The sequence below is a fragment of the Vanacampus margaritifer genome, chromosome 8 (assembly GCF_051991255.1).
Source record: "Vanacampus margaritifer isolate UIUO_Vmar chromosome 8, RoL_Vmar_1.0, whole genome shotgun sequence".
Lineage (NCBI taxonomy): Eukaryota > Metazoa > Chordata > Actinopteri > Syngnathiformes > Syngnathidae > Vanacampus > Vanacampus margaritifer.
In genome coordinates, this window is record NC_135439.1 from 22,025,463 (window position 1) to 22,040,052 (window position 14,590).

General features: G+C 37.8%; 1 long non-coding RNA gene across 1 annotated transcript; it reads left to right on the forward strand.

The window, feature by feature from the left end:
* The first annotated feature begins 2,986 nt into the window (after nucleotides 1–2,986).
* Nucleotides 2,987–12,952, forward strand: LOC144056848 (uncharacterized). The gene is made up of 3 exons (XR_013295126.1): nucleotides 2,987–3,109; nucleotides 9,655–9,735; nucleotides 10,429–12,952. It is a non-coding gene; the product is annotated as an uncharacterized LOC144056848 (long non-coding RNA).
* The last annotated feature ends 1,638 nt before the right edge of the window (nucleotides 12,953–14,590 follow it).

Here is a 14,590-nt window from a genome sequence, read left to right on the forward strand (position 1 = left end):
TAATTTGTGTAAAATATGAGGAAACGTGTAAGTAAATATAACAGTGAAAAAAAGGGGTAGGGAGGTGAAAGTGAAGGAAGTTAGCGGGGGTTTAAACATAAAAATACACCAGTAACTGGTAACCTAAGCGAGATTTATTGTTTAAATATACTTTAGATATAGTTATGTATTAATATTATATTTATAATATAGCCTAAACATAATGAGTAATCATATTTTATCATATAACCACATATACAGTATATGTATACATCTAGTAATCAAACAAAGTTTAGTTCCACCAATGCCAATTGGAACAGCCAGGGAGTGGAGTTGGGGTTCCGGAATAGTTGGCCATCGATGTATAGCTTATCAACGACCATCGTAGTCCGTTTACCCTCCTGCCTATTTTGTCTCATTATAGGAAACAGTACCTTTCGCCGCTCATTAATCTCTCTCGTGAATTGGTCATTCATTCCAAATGAGGTGTCAATATTTAGTCATTTGTCTATTTGTGAAACTCCATGAGCAAGCCATGCAACTTCTGCTACAGACCAGTTAGGCTAATTAATATAACTCAGCACATTTCATTCAGTACAAAATATAAATCAATGTGCTTTACATTAAAAGTACAACATGCAAGAAGGGATGAGTGAGCCAGGTACTGTCACTTCAGTAGATTCCTTTTAAAAAGAAGTTGTACAACCACATATTTCGATTGGGAATATTTTTGGCCACTAGATTATTTGTTTTGTATTTTTTCCAATTCATTTCATCATGTGTTTTATACAAAAAAAAAAAGGACAAATTATGAATTTATGAACAAATGGAACATGACAATAGAAAATGGCTATTAATTGAATGCAATTTTAGAAAAAAATGCTATATTGGGATATGTTAGTATTTCTTTAAAATTATCTATCTTTTTCTGCTTCTTTTTTTAGTATCAAAAGTACTAGTGGTTTTGGCACTTCATATTGATATCATAGATTACTTAAGAGTTGAGTACTCGAATCTGTCTGGAAAAAAATGTGTTATCAAAAACCCCTCCATGAAAGCATTCAAAAACAAAGAACTAAAGCACATAACTAAAATACAGATCATTAAAACTGTTAAAAGAATGTACAGTACAAGACAAAGATTGACAAAAAAAAAAATAGATCTAGAGAAAAAGAAAACACAGCAGCCAAAGCACAATCATGTCAATGCCAGAAGGAAAGCAAAGGTGCAGAGTGAGCACAGATTAGCATTAGCTAAGAAAACTGTTGCTGTCGGTTGTGTACGTGGGAATGGGGTGTATTTGTATTTACTGATGTTATGCACCTCACCGCAAAATTAATTGACAAGTGTATTTCAGCAGCTTGGTGATAAAATGCTTCCTCTGCAAAAAATCTTGCTTTAAATGTATGGGAGGCATGGACGTGGTGGGGCTGGCTGGTTAAAGTTAAAGTACCACTGTTTGTGAGATAGTTAGAGTGAGATTAACACATTTGAGGTATCCCATTTGCTACTGAAACAATAGGCTGACATAAAAAATAAAATAAAAAGTTTAAAAAGCAAGTTTTCACACACTTATTCGGACATGCGGAGGTTCTTTCCAGCTGTTTGGTGTGCATATTAGGCATTGCATTTATTTCTCAAATATTCTAAAAGACAGACTGTTCAACATAAGAGTAACAAAAAAACACTTAAGTTCAAACTCTAGTGTTGAATTTGAATTTTTTTATATATTGTTTCATAGTCTGATCTCAATTAAAGGAAGCTCTCTGCTCATTGAAAAGCATTGTCAATGTAATTTGACTACTATAAAACGCCGCCTGGTTTACATGCTAGTCACAGGCAAAAGCAATAAAGTGTTTGTTTACAATGAAGCATTTGCATTGCGGAAATACTGTATGTGTCAGAAATGCCAGCATGTTCGTAATTGTCAATTATTGCCTGTGAAATAAGCAGGCTTGGGGAATAACGGAATACATGTACCGCCATTACATAATCAGATTACAATTTTTTTAAACTGTATTCTATTACAGTTACAGGAAAAAACATGTAATCAGATTACAGGTACATTTGTTTAAAATAAGGATTACTTCGAGGATTACAATTTCTACGATGAGAGAGTGCGAAAGGGCGAGAGAGCGAGACAGAGAGAGAGACAGAGAGAGAGCCAGAGAGAGAAGGACAGAGCGAGAGAGGGAGAGTGACAGAGCGAGAGAGAGTGCGTGCACGCCCGCGCGAGTGGGACCGTTGCTACATGCCGGAGAGGTGGGAAGGAACAAACTGACTAGTCGAGTCCTCCACCCGCGGGCAGTTTGAAAAAGCTTCACGGACGGGAGGAGGAAATGGATTGAAAGTTTGAGCTAAGAGTCCAGCGGCATGCTACGCGCTGTAGCTTTTTGCTAGCTAGCCCGCTAGCTTACAACCATAATGTGAGTTACACTTTCCAAACAAATCTTCCTCCCACCAATTCACTATTTAAACATCATGCACAACATATACATGGCTAAACTTATGACTGGGATAAAAGTTAGTTTTGCAGTTGATATTACGCATCATCATCTTCATTGTATCTATCTATCTATCTATCTATCTATCTATCTATCTGTGAGCTGTGGTTGCCTTCAGTGACAGTTCGAAAACAGCCTTCAATCAATCAATCAATCAATCAATAGCCTACATGCTTTTTAATTACACAAGGATTTTTGCTATTTGTAGGCTGCCCGGGTCCCTATCACCCGCAAATAGCAGGGGCACATTGTATAGAATATATATTGTGGTGATATTTATTTTTATTTTGTCTTCAGGAACATACTCAATATTGGAGTACTCCAAAAGTAATCCAGTTACATTACTTTATTATTATGGTACTTGGATTACGTTACTAACTACATTTTTTTAGCAGGTAACTTGTAACTGTAATGGATTACATTTTAAAAGTAACCTTCCCAACTCTAGAAATAAGCCTTCTTTGATCATCAGTCCTATGCTCCTTGCCACAAACACAGTTTAGCTAGCACAGTGAGCGTAGCAGGGAGAAACTTGATTGCCTTAAAGACGATCTGGATAAAGTCGTTTTGAGCCAAAAGGCCAAAACCTTGGTGTCTGCACCGAAGAAAAATGGCAGGAAGTTGAGGTGAGTTCTCTAGAATTCTTCTGACTTTGACCACGAGACACAATCTTAGTAGCTAACTACTATGTAGCCGGTTAAGGAGTGTTAGCTGGGAATGTATCATGCTAGAACAGAAAAGGCTTTCAGTAAAAACGTTCCCAACAATGTTGCAAACAAAGAGGGGAAAGGGGAAGTAATCTCATCCAAACACAGATAGCGTCCGTGTGCATTAACTGTGTTTGTTTATTTTAAGAAATCTGAATTAATACCACAATACACCACATCACACATCTTTCTTCCTCTGCCGCACACAAAAGGAGGAATATACTGAACTCTGAATTTGCATTCGATGGCAAAGTGAATGATAAAGACAAATCCTGTAGTGGCTGCAAATAATTCTAATTAGAAGGAGATATGCTAATGCATCCATGGGTTGAGGATTTGCCAGCTGCTGTAACGCAATCTATACTTGTCACAAGGTACAATCTGACTGGTGTTGCCTTGGATATTGAGGTGTGCTGTAAGAAGCGCCGAGGAGATTATGATCATGAAGGATGACAAGCTGTTTTTCTCCTCCTTGCTCACATTTGAGGCTCTAGCGCAACCCAATCTACTGCTCGCTTCTATCTTGTAACCACTTCAAAAAGTTCTGAATAAGGTTTGGCACTTCAACACCTATAAGTGGGACTTTGATACACACATATAAGCGAACATATAGGCTGTTGAAGTGATTCAACTCTATAAAATGCAGAGATTTGCCAGCAGTAAACACTTGAACAAAATGAGACGTGAAGTGGATGATCAAATTAAAGGTGAAGAATCCCCATTTCATCATCTAGGAATTAAATTGTAATGGATGAAAAAACGTACAACACAAATATCACATGCTTCTGTTGTTCCGTGGACAATCCTGGACAATCCTGGGGAACTCTATCATGTGTCTCAGATATAATGCCTGGAGGGTTTTGGTCAAGAAAAACACTTCACTACATCAGTATCTCATGAAACTAATTTGTAGTATCATTTGGCAGCTGTCTTTATGGGATGATACAAAATTTCAAAGAATCATTTTTACTCAGTGTAGAGACGAGCGCTATGTATTGAGCATATTGCATTATTGAGCTACTAAAACCTAATATTTCCCTCAGGAGTAAGTGGAGATGAAAAGAAAACTAAGAGGCGATATTAAATTTACATTTGCAAGACGGCCATAAGCCAATTTGTCTCCCTGAAAGAATAGTGATATGCAATAGTACAATACAGAAATGTTTTAGATGTTTTATTTTGGGCGAGTTTTGTATAAATGTTAGTGAGATAGAGCAGCATCCCATTATATAAACTAATTATTTGTAAGCTATAGCAAAATGTTTTTTCTTTTTAAACTGCTGTTACTACAAATATTATCATCACAACAAACCTGCAGTTTAAAAAAGCTGGAGGCTGCAAAGTACGCGAAGAACTGCTATCAACTCAAGAATAGAAATTAACCACATGCTTTAATTGAAATGACTTTTTCACTTTTACTATAGTAGATTTACAGATGGCCTTTTCACATAATTTAAAAATTCCTGGATTATAAAGAAAATTCTCACTTTTTAATTATAGTTTTAATGGATTAAGAGAATCTCTCTTTGGATTCTTTGAATTCCTATTTCGATGCTAGTGTCATTAAGTCAAATAATGCTGTGGTTGTACAGGAGGATGTAGTTCAGGGATGGCAAATTGCGGTCTTCAAGGGCCGGAGTCCTGCAGATTTTAGAGATTTCCCTACTCGAACTGCAGCTGATTCCAATTAACAGGATCATTATCAGCATTATGAAGATCTTGCTGATGAGCTGATCACGAATCAGCTGTGTTGAAGAAGGGAAATATCCAAGACCTGCAGGATTCCGGCCCTCGAGGACCGGATCTCGCCATCCTTGATGTAGTTCAACTTCCCATAGCTGCCCAGAGGAAAATTTTATTGCGCAAAGCTTGCTCGTCTATGTCTCGTCAGACAAATTTGAAAATCTCACCACAGTCTCATTTTATTCTCTCTTTTGTCTCAAACGTTTTTCATTTGTTTCTCCTAAAATTCACTAGGAGAAATAAGGGAGACATAGCAATTAAAGAGGGAGTCATACTTGAAACTTAATGGAGATAACTTTGAGATCTAACTTCATGGAGAAAATGAGCATAAGGGGAAATAAGTGAGACTATGTGAGACAAATGTGAGATCTCATCTCCGTCTCATTTTACGCTCTCATATATCTCTAACGTTTCTCATTTGTTTCTTCTAAGATTCACTAGGAGAAATAAGGGAGACATTGCAATTATAGAGGAGAGTCAAACGCGAGACTTACTGGAGATACCTTGGAGATCTCCAAGAGAAAATAAGCAATACTGAGATACTATTGAACAAAATCTTAGAAAAAATTGTTATTGCTCAAAGCTTATATTTAAAATCAACATCAAAGGCAAATGTATTAAATTAATTGCCAAAGACAAACTTAAACGACATTTTTGCATAAATTATAGTTGCAGTTGTTTTTTAAAAGCATTTTTGTTATTTTATTTTGTTAATGAAAAGGTTTTTTTCAATTTTAGTTTTACTTAACTAAAACAACGTAGGTAAGGACACAAACATATAGTCATTTGGCTTTATAATTCTATAGATAATGACAGATGAGCTGACGGGATGAATAAAGTGTTCTGGATTCAACTTAATCATAATATTCTTTATTAAATTCAACAAAGCACTAAACACAAATAACTTGAAAAAGTCATATTTTATATACAATTACTGTAACTAAAATTATCATTATACAAAAATAACAATCAAAAGTTCATAAAAAATGAAAATGTAACCTTTATTCAATCACCCTCATGCATTTGAAGTGTTTGAAGGAGAGGTTTCTTTATCATCCGAACACCTAGGCCGGCTGACGGTAGTTGTGTTGGAAAGATCCAGAAACCTCTCTGAACACTTCTACCTACATGAGGGTGAATGGATAAAAGTTTCATTTTTGGCAAATTATACTTTTAACTACCAAGTGAAACAGATACTGTATCTGCTTCCTTACATTATTAAGACTATTTTAAAGCTTTTTTTTTTTTTTTTTTTTTTTTACATGAACAACAAATGCGGCATTTGTTAATGAAGGCTTTCTTAATCTTACTTTTTTCATCTGGTGTCCATCCTTCCATTATGCTACAGCGCATGATGCAAACTGTAAAAATAAAAGAAAGCACAAATTACAAATTGCATAATTTGTAACAGCAGTTACCACGACCGTATTAAGAGCCCTTTAATTCCTGATATCACAAAATTCACATTGTAATATGATATCTCTATGAATTGTACCAATTCAGTTACATTTTGAGGAAATTTCAACAAGCAAAACATTAGTGTAAATGAAGCAACGTTATACATTGGGTTCTGTTGAGAAGCAATGCCAAATTTAGGCAGGATGAGTCGCAGAGATTTAGGCAAAAAAAAATTGTTTTTACAAATTGTATTTGTCCTTGTAAATGGTAAATCGACGCCTTCTTAAAATAATTGCCTAAGTCATTTTTTAAAGATTTTCAGGAAACAAAAAAATTAACCATTTGCATCATAAGGAGATTTAGGCAAATAAAAAAAATGCAAAAAAAATCACTTAGGCAATTATTTTAAGAGGGTGATCATGGTACTTCATTTATATAGTGCTTTTTCACCGTACAAGGCCCTCAAAGCACTTAACATTTGACTACTCATTTACCTACTAATGATGCAGCATCAGGAGCAATGATACTTTGACATGATCACAATGGCATGGGATCGAACCCACAATCTCTGGGTTGCGAGACGACCACTGTACCACTCATCCACGCCATAGGGAAGTCACGTGATCACGTGACGTCGGTGCAAATGGTCAATAGATGATTAGCAACTTAGCTTCAACGTTTAGGATGATTTGGAATAATTTCTTCAGTCAAACCACCTCTAAAGACCACGTATGCTAAGCTACAGGAGTGAAAAATGACAGAGTGATACACATTCTGTTTGTTTTATTTTAATGCACATTTTACCAACCTGAAACACTGCCACTTTTGGATTCGAGCTCACAGCCACGGACTCAAAAGCACGTCTGTTGGCAAGTCGAGATTCTTCTTCTTACGCGGTGTGTCTGTGTCTGGTTAGAAACATGGCGTGCCACCTGGCATAACTGTGAAACAGCGATCAAACTTATATATATTATTAATTAATTTGCTATTTGTTTTATTAAATTAAAGCGAAACTCTGGTCAAATGGAAAAAGATTGTCTCGACAGCACCTTACTAAATATTATGGCATTAATAGTAGAAACTACTGAGGAAAATTCTAGATAACCAGTCTCAGGGCGGACACTCTACCACAAGGCCACTGAGCTGCCAACTATTGATTGAACTGATTTCATCTACACATCGACCAAATTCTACACAATCGATGTATCACGTTTTATTTTCAATACAGTACACCTCTACGTGTGAGGTATAGTTGTGAACGGGGGACCATTCCCAAAGGTCGCCACACCCTTACTTATGCTTGTGTAGAATTTTTGTAAACATTCAAGCACAGCGAAGCCACACACAAAGATTTCCCCACAGTGACGGTCTGCATCTTCTCCTAGCCAACATGTTCAAATCAATAATTCACATTCAATGAGTGGTGTTGTTTTCTGTGTGCACACGTGTATATGCATGTGGTTGTTGGAGATCCATATCTTCCATTAGGTACTCCAAATAGTGACTGGTGTCATTTTACTGAGGGGCTTTCACAATGTTGCAGGCACGTCTGCATTTGCGCCATTAAGGACTTTTGCAGTTATTGTCTATATAAAAAGCAGTCAATTTGCCAGTAACAAGGTGAAATTGCAAACGGAGGACAGAGATACAGAGAAAGATGTGCATGATAAGCAGGTTATTGGGTTGACAAGTCAGCATACATTAATATTCTCAATGCACAAGCAAGTTAGCCACTGATGCTATTATCTAAGCAAATAACTAAATTAGTAGTGCAGGCCGTTTCTAAAAAGGCTTTGGAACAGTGCAGCAAATAATGATATAATTTGAAAACTTAATTGGAAATCTAAATCCGTACACCTTGCCAATTGATGCACGATGACAACTCGCAAATGTGAAGGGTCACCCATGTCAATTTGAAATATCATGGAACCCTGGAAAGCCTACTTGGATCACCAGAATCACATTTATAGCTCTCCCTGGATACCACTGAGGCAAATTAAGCCCATCAAATGTCTCTTGACTGCTTCAGATTCAACTGAATGCATAGTGACTATCATGTTTATAGTTTTTAAATGTTGTTTTTACCCACACAAAGACGGAGTGGGCTGCCAAAATTTTACCGTCCTGTCTGTGGCGGAAAAATATTATTTTAGCATTTTGTCATTTCAGTGAAGGCAGGCCACCTGAAAAGGCTCAAGAAGCTCCGAGTACATGTACAGCAGCAGGGGGTAATGTGTTATCAATAAACCATTGGTGCGTTTGCCATTTTCAAAATGGACTTTTGAAAGCACGCTTACGGCTCGTAATTACAGAAACAAACAGAGCTTGGCGGCAATTGAAAGCAAAACATGGTGGAGAAGACAAAGGATGCAAGAGAGTGGGAGGGACTTTAGAACTGAAGTCCATTAAAAAGTCTTCATCCTGAACCCTCTGCTAACTATCATGGAGGTGGTTCAGTACGAAAGCGTTTGAATTAGAAATCAAGAGACTCAAAAGAGAGGTTCAAAACCCACAGTTTACAGATAAAGAATCATGGAAATTTGGGATAGGATGCGACCAGATCCAAAGAACACACACACTTTCTATCAGAACTTTGCCATTCATGGAATTAAATTTACAGTGGGCTTAAAGTGACCTGAAAAATAGACAAATCATATATAAATAATGTCACAACTGGCCAAAGCATTTGTCTTCAGCAAATGTAAGTTTCATCTAAAAAGTGAAGTTTGATAATACCTTTAAGACCTTTTCACACTGCGCACAAGGACGACAGCGCCCTGATGCAAGCTTGCCCATATTTGTGTTAGATTAGGCCTCCTAATGATTTGATAGGTGACTTGAGCTAGGCCGTTGTTGCTGTGACCTGTCCTGGCTTAGCGTCTTCCAATCTATCTGCACTCTGGTGCACTTATCCAGTTGAAACCCGCTAAGACCATCAGTTCACACATTTTCATATGGGTTAGGCTGAGCCGCCCCCTGTGTGGGTGGGCGGCCATGACAGTATAAGAGTAGAGACCATTTTGAATGGAGCAGACCTTCTTCCGCATTCAGCAGATAAGGCTCCACAGCTGTGTACTCGATCTTTCTGGTATCCAGTAAATATTTCAACCGAGAATATGCAGTCTCCTGGTTGTTATTATTAGTATAGCGAGCATTTGAGATAAAAGAACCGGTGAACGTTCCCATCTGCAATTTACAACTGGACGTTGCTGACATGGCAGCCCATCAGGACGTACGAGGTAGACTTTTCACGCTGATTGGTCTATTGCTTTTATTGCTGTGAAATAAAAGATCAGGTACTTTCTTTTTTTTTTTTTGATCAGGTACTTTCTTATTGGATGTGCCTTCTGATGTCAACGTAAGGTCACGTCACGGCCACCTTGGAATGCAACAGTTAGTACAGTGTAAGTGATTGTGCCGTTTGCAACCTCAAGTAGTTGTATGTCAACATTGTAAACCGAAGGCCACCTCTACTTTGTCTACATATGTCTGGTTGTAGAATAAACAGTTTACTTATCATGCACATTTTTGGAATGCAGAACCTTTACACTGTGAAGCAAACGTGCTGCCCACATGATCAATTTTGGATTTAGAGGAGAGTTGGCGCATATGACTGTATTAAATCATTTATGTTGATTAAAAAGGGCCTTAGGTTATATCCAAATTTAAGAAACTGACAGTGGGGTTTAGTCACAGAGCACCATGTAGCATAATAAAATCTGCATTTGTGTAAAAATCAATAAGACTGTAAAGAGGCCAGCCAGAACATAAATGAAAGGTTTTCTTTATTGATTTCGGAAGTGTGGTTGCACACAAAAAGTCACACTTTGTGCTTGTGTTTTTAACAAGAGGTGGTTTGTGCAGACACGACTTAGAGTGGAATTCATGCTTTGAATTAAACAAGGGTACTTACGGCCAATGCACATACCAACAGCAACCTCCACCTCTAACATTTACCTTCCTACTCTGTACCAGCAGAAAGCTTTGTGCAAATGTCATCGAAGAAAAGGAAAGAAGCAGCAGCTAGACGTTGTACATACTGTTAGCATCTATGGTATATAATTTCTTTCTTTCTTTCTTTCTTTCTTTTTATGAAGCATTGCAAAAGATGGACAGATGATGTTGGGCCTGTCACCAGCGTGAGGTAGGTCCCGAACCCTGGCCACTGGTCCTCTCTAATGACTATTGACAACAACCTGAGCCTGTTTCAACCTATGCACCCTTGGATAGAAAAAAACCCCTGCCTGTGTGGAAATGGAACAACGTGTCTTTCTACAGCAAGTTACACTATTGCAGCTAAAATCTGTTTGCTTGTTGCACTTTTGATTCTGTGATTATTCATGTGCTCTTAATTTTCAGAGTTCATCTTCAGTCAGTAGCTCACCTCTCCACAATTTGACAGAAGCTTCAAAGGGACACACAATTGGTTGCCTGTATCTTTTTGGCCATTATTGCTGTTAAACAGCTTCTTTAAAGGCCCCTGCACTCAAGTGAATATGGGCATTGTGTTAAGAGCATATTGATCCAAGAGGCACTAATGACAGCACTTAACCGTGGAACAACAATAAAAACTTCAGTTCATTTTCAAACTACTTTGTTACATCAAACCACTAAACAAAAACTGGAAGGACAATCTCTCACTAGCAACAGCAAAGGAGGAGAATTACAGCTGCAGGGCTTTTAAAAACATACATATAGTTCAATATATTCACCTGTGCGAATATAAAAATAAATAGTTTTTAAAGGTTTTAATAATGTCTCTGAAAAATGCAATGTAAAGGAAACCAATCAAGTCCCTGTTAACTCTCACAAACACCTGACCGAATTAATGTGCCATTTAAGTATCTTTCCATTTGTTTTCCTTCATGCGTCTGCTGTCTTTTCACAAGCCCTGACTCGTATAATCACACCTCTGCAATGTTTCTCATCATGGCGTGTTGGAGTGCACAAATAGGGAAGGACATGGGCACAGCAGAGATGCTGGTACTTGGGATAATTAGGCAGAGAGAGGCCGGATTAACCATCACTATGGAGGCCTGACTGATAGCGATGCTCACTGCAAGCAGCAGCTGGCAGCCATCGTATGAAGAACATCTGAAGAACTCTTTTCTAGACACAGGAGATCAGAGTTGCGCCTTTACACTTGCAAAGGGAAGTGAAGCCTTTATGACAGGCATAATTAAAGCTGCCTCAGCCTGAGCACAAAGTTTGCCTCTATCTTTGAGGGAGCAGTGCTCTCTGAAGTTTGTCCCTTTTGGGCAAACTCGGGCTTAGTAAAGTACGCCCCTTTTATCCTAATGATCATAACCCATAGCTAATAGAGCACCAAACGGTGCTTAAAATGACTCAAAAAGATGTCATGAATACATTCAGTTATAATGACAGCTAAAGTAGTGGCGTCACAAAGGCAGCGGTGACTTTATAAGCACTAATTATTAAGATCACCATCTCTCAATGATCCCAGGGGATGGAAGGACATATGAGGATCACATACAAATTGGCTACTTATTGGGAAATATTTCAAATAGGATATATACATTATCAATGATAATGAGTGATGATAATTTATTTCAGTTTTTAAGCAATGATGATGGTTGTGTCGTTCTTAACAAGGTCTTATGGAGGACAAATGCTACATTAAGAAGCTACTGTATTTTTCAGAGTCTGTTGTTTTTTCATAGTTTGGCTAGTCTTGCAACTTATACTCAGTTGCGACTTGTACTGTATACTAAATTATTATTTTTTGAATCCAGTTGGCCAAACAATTGACAGTTAGTATATTAATTGGTGTGTTTTAATCTGGTAATAAAATGGATTCAATAGAAATTGGGAAAAAGTTTGTTTGTTGCATCAATTTGAAACGCATGCGTAAACTGTGATAACCATTTGAGAAACATCCGCTAGGGCTGTGCAGATGCAATCGATACTAACGTGAGTATCAGTATCGGATTGATACCAGAGCGCTAGTATCGATATTTTACATTTATTTATTTTGGTTTCTCATGGTTCCCTCACGCAATCCCTTTGTAGCACATGTGCTGGCCTGCCAATGACGGCAGTGGGCGGCACTGGCGGTAACAAATAATTATTTTTACAGTGAAAGACTTAATATGACAATGAGTTATATTATGCTTCGCTTCAGCTTTTCCAACTTTTAGTTGAGCTACGTATTAATGTAGCACAACATATAAGCATTGTTTATGTAATGTGACTAGACTAGAGGAACTTCGGTGGCTGACATTTCTTTGAGTGCAGAAGAGTGAGTGGGACTGAGAATATGAAGATAAAGCGTTCCAAAAAGTTTGAGCAACGGTGTTAGAATTTGCATGAATGAGCTTCTATTTTAAGATGTTGGCAGAGGAGCAATATGGATTTTAGGGCAAACATGCATATTCAGAATACAAATAGCATCTTCCTGTTTAGTAAAAAAATAATCTGCTTGAAGTGTCAGGGAAAGGTCATAAATGTTTTTGTCTGTTTACGTACAGATGCAGAATAACTGTCAGGATTCTTGCATTTTATTCGGGACCTTAAGTCATGTTGCAATTTCTTATTGCGTTGTTTTAATGGATCGTAGCAATTTAAGTCACTGAATAAAAACATAACATAGAATTAATGTGAGCTTGATTATGTTTTTTTTTTCATTTCAGCACACATGCATGTCTGGGTTTGTCAAGCTAACACATGTGCAAGGAGGGAGGAGGGTTATTGTTTCCTATTTCTAATTTCCATGGTTCCAGTTCCCTGGGGTGAGGGTGATCCAGATGCAAATATTCTCTAATGAGTATTAATCTAATCACTGTGTGATAAAAACAAGATCCTAGACGCCTGCTCCCATCGCTACCAATCTCAAGCCATCCGTGACATTTGCTACCACGACATTTTCATTCAAATGTTGAAAGGTATTTTTGGCTCAGTGTTCCATTTTCTTAATGAAGTTACCATACAACTACAGTAAATATGATGTGCGCGTTTTGAATTAGGCTCAGCCAATCAGTGAATTTAGTCCATGAAAAACTGCATTAATGTTGATGAAGTTTCTCCACAAAGTCAAACGTGATTCAAAAGACAGGAAGGGAATCTTGATTGTTTTCATACACAATAACAATGTCACTCTTATACCACTGGGGAAATATGGCTTCCTGTTCACTCACCTTTACATAGACAACAGTGAAAAATGACTCACGTGTCTTGTTTACCTCGTTAGAGTGAGAGGGTTACCTCCAAGGGCAAGAAGACATGAGTAATGCCTTCCACCTGCACCTGTATGCTCTGGATGCTGTGGCTTTAATTACCTCAATTAGCATTAGGGAGATTGTTTGTAAGGATCTGTATCTACAGTGATGGAGCATATGCTGGCAGGGGATGCTAACACATTGGAAAACACAGGCAAATTGTCTTCCCAAATAACCTTGTTGTGACTTCCAATCTACTTAGAATGAGTTCTGGGTTGTTGAGAGGAAGGGAGCGATAAAGGGGTGGCACATGATGGAATGCCGTTGAACTGCAGTATTTCAGGTGGCAAAGTGAAGAAGAAAGTGCGAAGAGGCACAATCATTGATCTATAGTAGCGAACAATAAAACAACTTCATTGTAGATACAAGATGACACAAATAAAAGGATTGAAATTTCAAGCTGTCCCCCAAGATTATTGGAAGTTTTGTAAAGAAGATGTTCAGTACAAGCCCTCCAAAGTATATTGCAGCGAGATTTTGTTCCTTCTTTACGCAGTGATCTGTATCATGTGATTTGTCCTCTTTCATTTCCATAATGATTTTCTGTGCTCCTTCATGGAAACGTATGGAGACCCTCCTCACTGTATAGGATTTGTCTTGCACTAATGGAGCCGAGATTGGATTCTGGCACTTATGTGTGCCTAGGTGATTCCTCCTTTTTAGTTTTGTTCGCTTTTTGCCTCATCCATAATACATAGGGTTAAAGCAGTATTGCTGTGCTGAGATCTCGTTTATTAACATGAAAGTCTCAACGAGATCAATGTAGGAAGCACAACATCAAAGTTTGCTCGTACTCAAGCAGCACTTGGAATTTTCATCAACATGTATCACCAAAACGATCGGTATTTAATTACATCAATTTTGAATTCATTGTGATTCATGCCATTGTCATCCGTGTACGGTAGACATGAAAATTTCAGTTCCAGACTTGCAGGAAGATGGAATAGAGTTATGGTCACTCGTGCACAAATTCCTGATCAATCAAGGCACACTACTGTGGCCAGTGTCAGAAATGCTCGTGGTA